The sequence below is a fragment of the Mus caroli genome, unplaced genomic scaffold (genome assembly GCF_978045245.1).
Source record: "Mus caroli unplaced genomic scaffold, Mus_caroli_1 scaffold_6, whole genome shotgun sequence".
In the NCBI taxonomy this organism is placed as follows: domain Eukaryota; kingdom Metazoa; phylum Chordata; class Mammalia; order Rodentia; family Muridae; genus Mus; species Mus caroli.
In genome coordinates this window covers 134,822,514-134,833,740 of record NW_028227261.1, presented here as the reverse complement: position 1 = coordinate 134,833,740, position 11,227 = coordinate 134,822,514, and the positions used below count along the sequence as shown (strand labels likewise).

General features: G+C 41.5%; 1 long non-coding RNA gene across 1 annotated transcript; it reads right to left on the bottom strand.

Moving 5' to 3' along the window:
• Nucleotides 1–7,602: 7,602 nt before the first annotated feature.
• Nucleotides 7,603–10,553, bottom strand: LOC147004402 (uncharacterized). Its single transcript, XR_015047449.1, has 3 exons — nt 10,376–10,553; nt 10,143–10,243; nt 7,603–7,679 (listed from the first exon to the last, which is right to left on the bottom strand). It is a non-coding gene; the product is annotated as an uncharacterized LOC147004402 (long non-coding RNA).
• Nucleotides 10,554–11,227: the final 674 nt, after the last annotated feature.

The following is an 11,227-nucleotide window of genomic DNA, read 5'->3' as shown; positions in this document are numbered from 1 at the left end:
ACACCCGGCCCTCCCCCCACCCACCCCGGCCTACACCTCCCTTCCTCGGGAGCGCGCAGCGTGCTCGCGACGCCGCTGCCGCGCACGGGCGCGCCTCCCCGCCGGGGCCGCTCTGAGCCTCCGGTCCAGACCGGGAATCCAGCTGCCCTCGAGCATGCGCAGCGAGCGCGCGCCCAGCCCGCCTCGGGGCGACTCCGCTCCTCCGGGTCTTCCAGGCGGTCCGGCGGAGAGGCACGCCAACCAATAGGGGAGAGGGGGTGGAACCAGAGCCGGAAAGGGGGCGGGGCAGCCGCCGGGAAGCCGGTGGTGACTTGTGAACAACCGCTACCTGGTCTGTTCAGTCAGCTGCAGAGCTTCCTGCATAACCTCAGGGAAGACCCTCCAGGCATGTCCGTGCTTTCGCAGCCAAAGTAGGCTGCGAAGGAAAACCCCTTGACTTCGCTTTAATATTTGATTTAGGGTCCATTAGTAATGGTAGTCACATTGTGTTGGTAATGAAATTGTCCCCTTCTCTTGGCACCGCAGTGGCCCAGTGACAAAGCTACTACTGATTGAGCAAGTGCATATATCCCTTTTCGTACAGTTAATGGACACAGTAATTCTGAAAGGTAGCTGTCTCTTGACTCTATGACACAATGAGTCAACTGGTTTACAAAGGGCTGTTGGTAATTTACATTGCGAGAAAGGTCACACTGCAATGTAATGACCACATTACTCACCATATGGCCCGCCATTCTACTTCAGAGAAAGAACAAAAGTTCTTCCCGCATAAATAGTACATTTAGCCAAACACCTCAGCTAGACCTCACAAATTAATTTAAACCCACCCCAGAGCCGACTAGTTCTCTTGTCAGAAAAGTTCACGAATCCTGGCTTCTCTCCAAAGATGACTTCTCCACTGTTGCCTGTGACGCCTTTAACTTCACTACTCCATAGGTAACAAGTTCTCAGCATAATCACCTTGTGACATTTCTGTTCTAAATATCTTGTTAACATTAAACCACCTTTCTGATTCACTCCGTTGTTGTTGCAACTTGTGAAAAAAAAAGTAGTATACCAAGAAGAACACACAGGCTCCATGAGTATTTGTAGGACTCAGTAAATACCACTTGAATGAACAAATGTTCATTCCTTTCCAATCTGGTACATTAGTTACTAGCCCCTAACTTTACATATAAGTTAGAGGCATATGCCTGTGATGCACAAAAATCTCTCAAAAATGTACATGGCAATTTTACTTTATCTTCAATCTGTGCCTCTTGCTGTGATAAATGACTGGACCAAAACAACAAGGGAAATGGAGTTTACGCTGGCTCATCATATCTAGTGACCGGAGCTTGAAGCAGCTGGTCACAATAAACCAGAAGTGAGGAAAGAGAGGGAGAGGCGCGCTCATCATGCCTTTGTTGCATATAGCCCATGGAATGGCCCTGCCCACAATTCTCAGTTACCAGAAGCAAGATAATGCTTTGAAGGCAATGTCAATAGGCCATCTCCCAGGTGATTCCAGATTCTGTCAAGTTTCCAGCAGACACCAAGCATCATGTCACTCTAATGTTTAAAGTCATTGGGCACAGTAATAACCTGTCCACAGGTTTAATGACAATGTGCTTTTCAGAGCACCTTCAAGCTCATATGCTATTTGTAGTGCTAGGAGATTACTGAATGTGCCCACTTGGCCTGTGTGTTTAAACTGTGTTGCCTTTACATTTCCTGGATCCTTTTTTTCCCCCCTGTAAGATCTCTGTAAATAAATGTACTAGCTGCTTCAAAATGTTCTTCACAGGGGACTGCCTTTCTCCAGAGCTTGTACAGATTTCTCCTTCTGCCTTCTCTGTCTCATTCTCTCACTCCTCCAGTGGTTCAGACTTTCCCTAAGGCCCTAAAAGAAGTTCCTAGGTTCTCCTATGCCCTAAGTTGATGCCTAACATCAAATATGTGTTATTGTTGAATATTTTCTTAGTTTCTAGTGAACACTGTTCTTTGTATCTTTTCATCAATCATTTCCCATGTCCTTGTTTATTGTCTCATGCTAAATCTGCCAAGGTAATCACAGAGTGTGCATTAACTTTAGCCCCTCTGAAACACATTAACAAGTTGCCGTGCAGAGAGAATGTAGGCTTAGGAGACACATTGCTGGGATCAAAGCACAGCTTGGCCACTGCAGACACAGTCTCACTTTCATGACCTTAGAAACTACCTATGAGGTCTCTCCTTTCATTTAAAAATCAAGCAAAGCCCACTGTAAACTGTATTTTAGGACTGCATTGATCCATGAAAAAAAATGTGTTGACATTATACTTTAAAATATTATATTTGATATTTACATTTTTTATATCACTCTTCATAGGAATTAAGCTGCTTCTGTGGGCTCTGAAAGTATTATGAGCCACAAGCATTGCACCTCTGTTGCCTAATACATGAGCCAGCCCAGGTGCCAGCACAAGCTATGAGTTACTTGATCTGATTATACCTAAGCTAGAAAACTGGTATAGTGATAACTACATGACATAGTAAAAAATAAGTGATTTGCTACAGGTACAATACTTACAGACATCTAACACATAGGCTAGTCTAAAAACTACTGCTGCTGAATATTACCAAGTTCCACACATCACTGTTTGAGATTACTGTGCCCAGGTGATCATGGTATATTCCTTGTGAGCAAATATGTACTTATTATTGATCCATAATTATCTACTTTCTAACAGAACTATTCACTGTTTCTTCATATAATGTAAATATTGATGTAGGTGAAACTTTTATCTTTGCCATTTTGTTTCATTTTGACTTTGTGCATTCATTTCATCTTAACAGCATATAATTTGTCTGTTTTCTAGTTGCTTAACAATTTATCTTTTCACTAAACAATCAGTTAGCATTTGTTTTAGAATAGTTCATAGTAGTCTCCATTCTATTTGCCTAAAAACTTTTCTCTATCAGTAGTGGTCTTAAAAACTGTGTTCACAAATTTGTAGATAGTTCTTTCCTCACAAACCAGAACCTAATGCACTTCTAAGAGGGCCCACAGTGCGCAACTTGGTTCCAACGTATGTAACAAAGCTGAATTGTTACTTCTGACGTTGGATCATAAAAAGACATTATAAATCCATGCCTCCATCCTCTGAAATCATTAACAGCTGCCAAGTGGCAAGAACATGCTTAAGCTTCCTATGAAGGACCACATTGTAAGAAACTATGCTATCTTGCCTGCGACCAAGAGAGACCCAGGGACCCCTACCAATTACCAACCACTCCAGTGACTCCAAGGTTTCAGAGAATGTCATCTTGAGCACGGCCTTACAGAAATATGAAACAAAAACCATTCAGTTAAGTCTTTCACATGCCTGACCCACAGAACAATGAATGTAATGGAATGGCTTTGTTATAGTTCAAAGCCACTAAATCATGGGATATAACTTGATATCCAATAATAGAAAACAAGTTCCCTAATCCAGTGGTTCTCAATCTGGGGCAATTTTGCAGCATTGCAGAGGAATTAAGTGATGTCTTAAAGTTGCCTCCCCACCCCAGCCCGTGTGTGTGTGTGTGTGTGTGTGTGTTCCTTTTATTAGGAAGTTGGTTTTGACTACTGTCTAGAGGGTGGTGTTAAACATCCTTTATGCACAAGATAGCTTCCATGCCCCCATAAGAACCAATCAAAATTGTCCAGCACTGTACTAAAGTAACTGTACTCATTTTTCCTGTACTTGGCAGTGCCACACAAAACAACCTGCTGCTTCCTTCAGGTCCTCACAAGTCAGAGAAATTAGGATGGCAGCAGACTACTTGCCTCTGAGCAACTCTCTCCTACTTATTGTTAGGTAAGACATAGGATATAAAGAATGTTAGACTTAAGAGTTGTTAAGAACCAGGCTTGGTGGTGCATACCTTTAATCCTAGCACTTGGGAGGTAGGGGCAGGTAGATCTCTGTGACTTTAAGGACAGCTGGGTCCAAATAGTGAGTTCTAAGACAGACAGTGCTACACCATGAGACAACGACACCCTGATTTAAGTAAATAAATAAATAAATAAAAGTTAGGAATAAACTGAAGCAATTATATCTTGGAAAACTGCATCTTATTCACATATCTGGGTTCTTCCAAGAATCAGAATTAGTACACACACACACACACACACACACACACATTAGAAAAGTGGTTCATACAATCACAGAAGCAGGAGAAAACGCCACCTTGTTCAATGAGAAAGAATCAGAAAGAAGTTTACACATCTCGCCTTTTCTGTCCTGTTGGCCTCTAGCCAAGGTTGGTGCTCTCTCACATTCAAACTAAGTCTTCCCCGCTATGCTTGAAACACCCTCATAGACAAACTCAAAAGGAATGATCATCCTGAGTTCCTCCTCCTGGTTCCTCTCCTTCCTTCTTACTCTTTCTCATGTTTTTCTTTATCTTCCTGAGATTGTTGGGGTTTCCTGGAAACAGAAGTTTATGTAACCTAGATTAACCTTGAACTCTTTATGTAATTGAGGCTGGCCTTAAACTCTCATCCTCCTTTCTCTATCTCCCAAATGTTAGGGTTATAGGTGAGACTGAGCTGAGATACAGTTAGCTTTCTGCTCTGGTCAAAGTACAAGTTGATTATATAAGTGTGAGAACAAAGAGAGCTTAGTTTAATTAGCCATCGGCAAGGCACCTGCACAGTGGATCAAGGGAATGCCAGCCACAGTTAACAGCCAGCCAATAGTCTCAAGGTCAGCTGCTATGTTAGTCAGTGTTCTCTAGAGTAGCAGAATGAATCCCCTCATCCATGGAGAGAGAGAATGGGGGGGATTTATTAGAATCACTTACAGACTGTGGTCCAACTAATCTAGCAATGGCCAGCTATGATGGAAAACTCAAGAATTCAGAGGTCTCTCAATTCACAAGGCTGAATGTCTCACCTGGTCTTCAGTAGATGCTGGAGTCCTGAAGAAGTGAACTCTAATGCCATGAAGGAATGTACTTTCTAGCAAGGTGAGAGCAAGGATGCAAAGAGCAAAAACTTCCTTCTTCAATGTCCTTATATAGGCTGCCAGCAGAATTTATGGCCCCGATTAAAAGTGTGCCTTGTGTGCCTTCCCCCTGTGAAGACTGGGATCAAAAGTGTGTGTCTTCATACCTCAAAGGTCCAGAATAGAAGGGTACTCACCCACTTTTGACCAAGCAAAAAAAGTTCACACAGACTTGCCCTCCATTTCTGGATTGTAGTTCACTCCAGATATAGTCAAGATAGCAACTGAGAATAGCCATCATAGCTGCTAATAAAGCAGAAGTCAGAGACATACATAGGGAAGTTTTGGCTGCTCCTGATTAGATGGAGTCTGAACCAGTTATCTTTCTGGTTGGCCAAGAGAGCATGCACAGAATGTGTAGGCCCTCCTTTGGCTCAGCCCATCGTAATACAGAGAACCAACAATCTCATAGTTAACTCAGCCTTTGTCCAGCTTCTGCTATAGCCTTATAAAAATGTAAGACAAAACAAACGAAGAAACAAACACACTCTTGATCTTTTTTCCTCTCTTAGGAGTTTCAATTTTCTTCTGATTTTTACTTTTCTGTAACTATCATTAAAAAAGCTTCCTTCTGCCTTATTTATGTCTAGAGTCTTCATGTCTTTAAGCTTTACTGGAACCATGGTCTCAAGTCATTCTTTGGTTTCTGTGCCTGATATCCCAAATCCCTGAATTAAGCACAATTGGACCCACAAAAGTCCTGCCTCTCCCCAGCCCCCTGCATGACTTCTAATACTTTGTGAATTTCTATACACTGTGGGGAGACAAAAGGCTGAGTTTATCTTACTTACTCCTGCAGCTTATAAGCCAGGACAATGCCTGGCATCCTGTGTGGATCCAATACATACTTGTTAAACAGATTACTAGAATAATCCTAAACTTCCCAGACTATTCCAAAACCTTTATCACCTAATTTACTCTTTTGACTTACTTATAAGAACTCATTTTCTTGGAAAAGTTGCTTTGCCCACATTGTCTTCCGTAAATGATTGCTTAATATATGTTTTACAATTCTCCCTACTAGGAGATGCTACTCATCCAAAAATACTTTTATTAGTTATAATATGTGTATTCGAAAGAGTAGATGGTTGGGTGCACACTCATATGGGCCAATGTACTTATGCATGGAGGTCAAAGGTCAACATTTCTCTATTGCACTCTACCTTGTTTTTTGAGAGAGTGTCTTTCACAGAACCAAGAGGTCACTGACTGAGTGCTGTCCGGCAATCCCAAAAGGTCCTCCTGTTTCTACCTTCCTATGCTAAGAATACTGATACATATCATTGCACATGGTGTTTTTGAATGGGTGCCCAGATTCTAGACTGAGGTCCCTTGCTTATATGGCAAGCATTTCGTGGTCTGAGTCATCACTCAAGCCCCACTTTTGACTTTACTCTACCCCATTTATAATTAATGTGTAGCAAATAGTATACTATCAATATTGATAGGTTGAATAAAAGAAAAAGACAAGAGTTGCTTTTCATGTTTTATGATGCAGCGGCATAAAAGCTGTTAATTGAGAGATGCAATCATGGAGATCACGTTGTGGATGCCATAAAACTCACACGCACCATTGAACTTGTGCCCTGATCCATGGATTTTTTTTTTTTTTTTTTTTTAGATTTTTGCCTTAGATTTTTGCATGGTTTCTACATAAAGTGAGAGTGCTAGCCAGTTGATGATTTGATTTTGATCAATAAATATTAACTTAAAATCCTCTTAAATTTTGTAATAGATGTGGAAAATTCAAGGAAGAATTAAATGAGATTCTTAACCATATGGATTTTCTACTTTAGTTTTCTGTAACCAAAGAGAAGGATGATCATCTATGACTATCAAACTAGACTCTGTCAGAGAAGACTTTCTAGGTACAATTACTAATGTAGGTGTTTAAGAGTGGCTGTGATCTTATAGAGAATAGGGCAGTCTACAGAGAAGAAGGGGGCACGCTGGAGAGAAGCAGTGTGTGCAAACATAAGAAAGGCTGCTGCCAGTCTATAGCTTCTTATAAACTATGTTTGAAGCATATCCTTGTTCACTCGTGCTTCCTACTTCGCTATACTAATCCAGGTTTACAAATACTTTTCAAGACGTTTGTCTTTTGTATATCTGCAATCAAGTTTCCCTTAAAAAAAGAAGGAAGTCATTTTGAGCTTTATTCTACTCCTGTGATGACAATTCACATTATTTATACAAAGGAACTTGCATTTTAGGCAACTGCCTACCAAGTCCACACAAAATTCGGCTTCTGTATCCCTCCCAAAGTTACCTCTTTGGTAGCTGTGGGTGATCACTGAATTTCATGGTTTTACCAAGCCTTTGTAATTTCATTGTATGTCAATCATTGCCTCATTTCTAACCCTGTCTGCTGTCTAAGAAAAGCTCCCCTCTTAACATACCTTTGGCTACCATTTACACCACAGGATCATGAGCCACCATCCCCAGAGACTCGGCATGTGGAAAAAGATGTTTGAACTTAGAGGCCTGGAACTTTAGTCACTGATGACTAGAGGTCTGGAAGTGTCAACATCTGGCCAGGCTCGAGACAAATGGCATTACTGCAGCTCTAAATTCTCAGGTTACCTGGAAATCATCCAGGAACAGAAGCCCAGCTCCATAAAGAAATTAACCAAAGAGAGGATCAGAGAAAGGAAATGGTATTCCCTAGAGAGAAAAAAAAAAGAGAGAGAAAGTCAATAGTTTTGGAGATTTTTCAACATTTATGAGGTTCTATAGTACTATTTGTAGTTGGATAAAGTAAGACTCCCACTTATCCTTTAAGTAAATTCTCTTTTCACCTTACCTATTGGAGTACCTTTTGGAGATTCTTAAGCAAATGATTTTGGAACATACATTGAAATAAAGTGTCTTCATATGGCATTCCCCCAAATGTTCATGTGTTAAAGTCATAAAATAGAAATAAGGAACCTTTATGATACAGCTGTTAATTGAGAGACACAATCATGGAGATAATGCAAGTGGTCACATTGTGGATGCCATAAAACTCACACGCACCGCTGACCTTATGCCCTGATCCACCCTCAGGTTTAGTCACCACTCTCAGTGTTCAAGGAATATCATGGAAGAGCAGGCAGAAAGAATGTAAGTGCAGGGAAGTGGGAAGGAACACTGTGAGATGCTGAGTTCTGGGCTTGGCATAGCTTTGCACTCATGGGCTCACAACAACTGTGATTGCAGCATAAAGCTGCATAAGAACAAACAGCCCAAATCCCAGCATAGGTGTTAGAAGGGTTCCAGAGGCTCCATCCCTAGATAAGGAGCTTTTAGGAGCTTATGGGAGAGAGTCACTTTTATTTGGGGGTGTGGCCGCTGGTTGTTTGCCCATACCCCAGTGGATGACCCCACACTCATACATATATAAGCAGTACTAATTATACTCCATCAGTTAGATTTTTAACATCTTAAAAGAAGATAGGAAATATAAAGTTTGGAGTTTTTGGGAATTCCCAGGGAGTTAGGACAGTTAAGATCAAAATTCATGGGGCACACATATACAGCTCTCAGAGAATTATAAAGATAGTATACTAAAAAAAATTAAAATGTTAACATTTTACTATCTTCTGGACATCTATTTGTACCATGACACCAGTTTTTTAAAATTTAAAAATTTAAATCTCTGAAAAAAAATGTTTCCAGTTAGAAGATCCAGTCCCCAAGTAGATTATGAGGGCTTCTTGGAAAGGTGTGACATGTCCCCTGACACTTCTGTCTTCTGCTGGTGTCCTGGTCCACTCTGAGGTGAGCAGTTTGCCCATGATGTACTTACTGCCTCACCACAGCCCCAGAAACAACAGAACTGGCAACCATGGAGTGAAACCTCTGATACTATGAGAAAAATAAACCATGTCTCGATTCAGTTCCTTGTCTTCGGTTTGCTGTCATGGAGATGAAAATTGTTTGATGCAGTCCTTCAAAGTCTTGGCTACTATGATCTCAAATCTGGCCTCACAGGTTTTGGTCAGGTACATGTCCACACAGCTACCTGTGTTTCTTCTACCTCTGGCCACATGTATACCTCCTAGATACCTGACATTTTAAAACCAACTGATGAAGTTTTCTTGGAAAGTAAGCAGACCTAGAATTTACCTATTTCTTTTAAGATCTTTTACAACCAATGCTTAAAGTATAATCTCTTACTTTCAGTTGGCAAACTTTTCTAATCTAATACAGATTTACAGGACACCTCGGGGCTAGAGCATACTCAGTGGTTGAGCATGTGTCAAGCCATGGATTTGATTCTCAACACTGGGGAGGGAAGATACAAGAAACACAAACAGAAGAGCATTTGTCAGAATAAACATGCTGGCAACATTCCTGGCACTGACATAGGGAAGGGAAAACCAAATTCTGCTAGAATCATATTTTTTGTGAAACACAGTGCCAGCATGTGCCATTTAAGTCTCAAAAATTAGAGAGGGCAAGGTCCTGCCTGGGTCAAATCAAGCAGATTTGACTCGTTTCAGAAAGCAAGTAGATATTCTAGACATGGTAGTACAGAAGAGGTAAGATTCAAGGTTAAAGGGAATCTGATATCAATGGCATTAAAGCAATCAGGAAAAATAAACAAGCAGACCGTAAATCAGGGAGTGCATGCAGGGAGCAGTTATTTCAGTCAAGGAGTGTCTGCTGAGAGAGGCTCCAGCCACTGGAACAGCTCCACACGACTATACAACATTAGTGTTTATGGGTCATAACAAACCATTTGTGGCCAGAGAAAGCTCCGGGACCCTTCAGAGAACTTCAGAGAGGTTGTCTCATAGGATGATTGCACAGTTTCAGGCTCTGACTGGTCCACAATTCCCTTAAGGGCCCTAGGGGAGGTGGGGGTGGGGGTGGGGGTTCACTGGAGCCAGGTTGGCAGCTTGGAGGAGATTTTATTATTGAATAACAAAGTCAGTCTTTATCCCACTGTTCTGGCTTAATGTCTTCATAGCACTTATCATTATCTGAAAACTGAATTTATTTGCTTGTTATCTGGTTCTCCACCAGTGAAACCCAGGTTTCTTTAGAGCAGAGACTGACCTGCTTCTCCCTCCTGCCCCCTTGCTGTGCTCTTAGTACCTGGAACAATGTCTAGCTCTTGTTCTGTTCTCAGTAAATACTTACCAAATAAGCAAAGCCCGTGAAGTGGGCCAAGGGCATACACTGCAGTCCCACTGTGATGATTCTCACAGTCCTTGGTTAGAGTGACTGCATATGAAACACTTCTAGAAAACAAATGACATTGATCTTTACCCATTCTCTTCTCCGGTCCAATAACGCAAGTTTTCTAAAAAGAGTAATTTATGTAACTGTCCTCACTGTTTGTTTCTGCTTTGCAAGCCCTTCGCCATGCTCACCTCCTTCCATCTGCCTCTGAGATGTTTCCTCCAGGCTCCTCAATGCCAACTTTTATCTAGTTCTTCTCAATAAATAAATTCCTCAATTCTCATAGCTAGTAAAACACACTTCTCAGGGAAGAGTAAGTAGGCACTATTTTAGGAAACAGATGCAATAGCTCGTGTACTTTGCCCTTTGAATAGCAGCCACATGGTTCAATATGTATACAGTGCTTGTTTACTAGTTACTACCTTTCTGTAGCTTTAATTTTTTCAAAACCTATTATTAACGAAGGGTCTTAAACACTTTAACCTCCCTTTAGCCCACCACCCACCAGAGGTAGTAGAAAAGAAAGAATATGCTGGACCTGTTTAGAAAGGTTCTTCGGAGCAACTCCCATCTGTGTTGTCTGGAAATCGGCAGTTCAGTTCACAGGTTAGCAGTGGCAGCTCGATCTACTGGCAAACATTTCACAGATACATCAGCTGTCCAGATCAGTAGAGTCAGGATAGCAAAAACAAATCAGCAGTGATGGCACTACCTAGCAAAGACAGCCAGGCCTCAGTCTCTGCTCCAGTCAGCAGGAACTACCAGGAGGAATGCCAGGAGAAGTTCTCTGTGCCTCTCTCAGCAAAGCAAAGATCAGCAAAGAGGCAAAACCTACAAGTGTTGCCCAGCTAATTCTATAAGCAAGCCTAGCTCAGCCTCCATCACTGGCAAGTTCCATTTATACCCTCTAAACATCACGTGTCCTCCACGTGTGTTGCCTCAGCAGGAGTCTTTTTTATGAAAAAATATATTTTTTATTGGATATTTTATTTATTTACATTTCAAATGTTATCCATTTTCCTGGTTTCCCCTCCACAAACCCC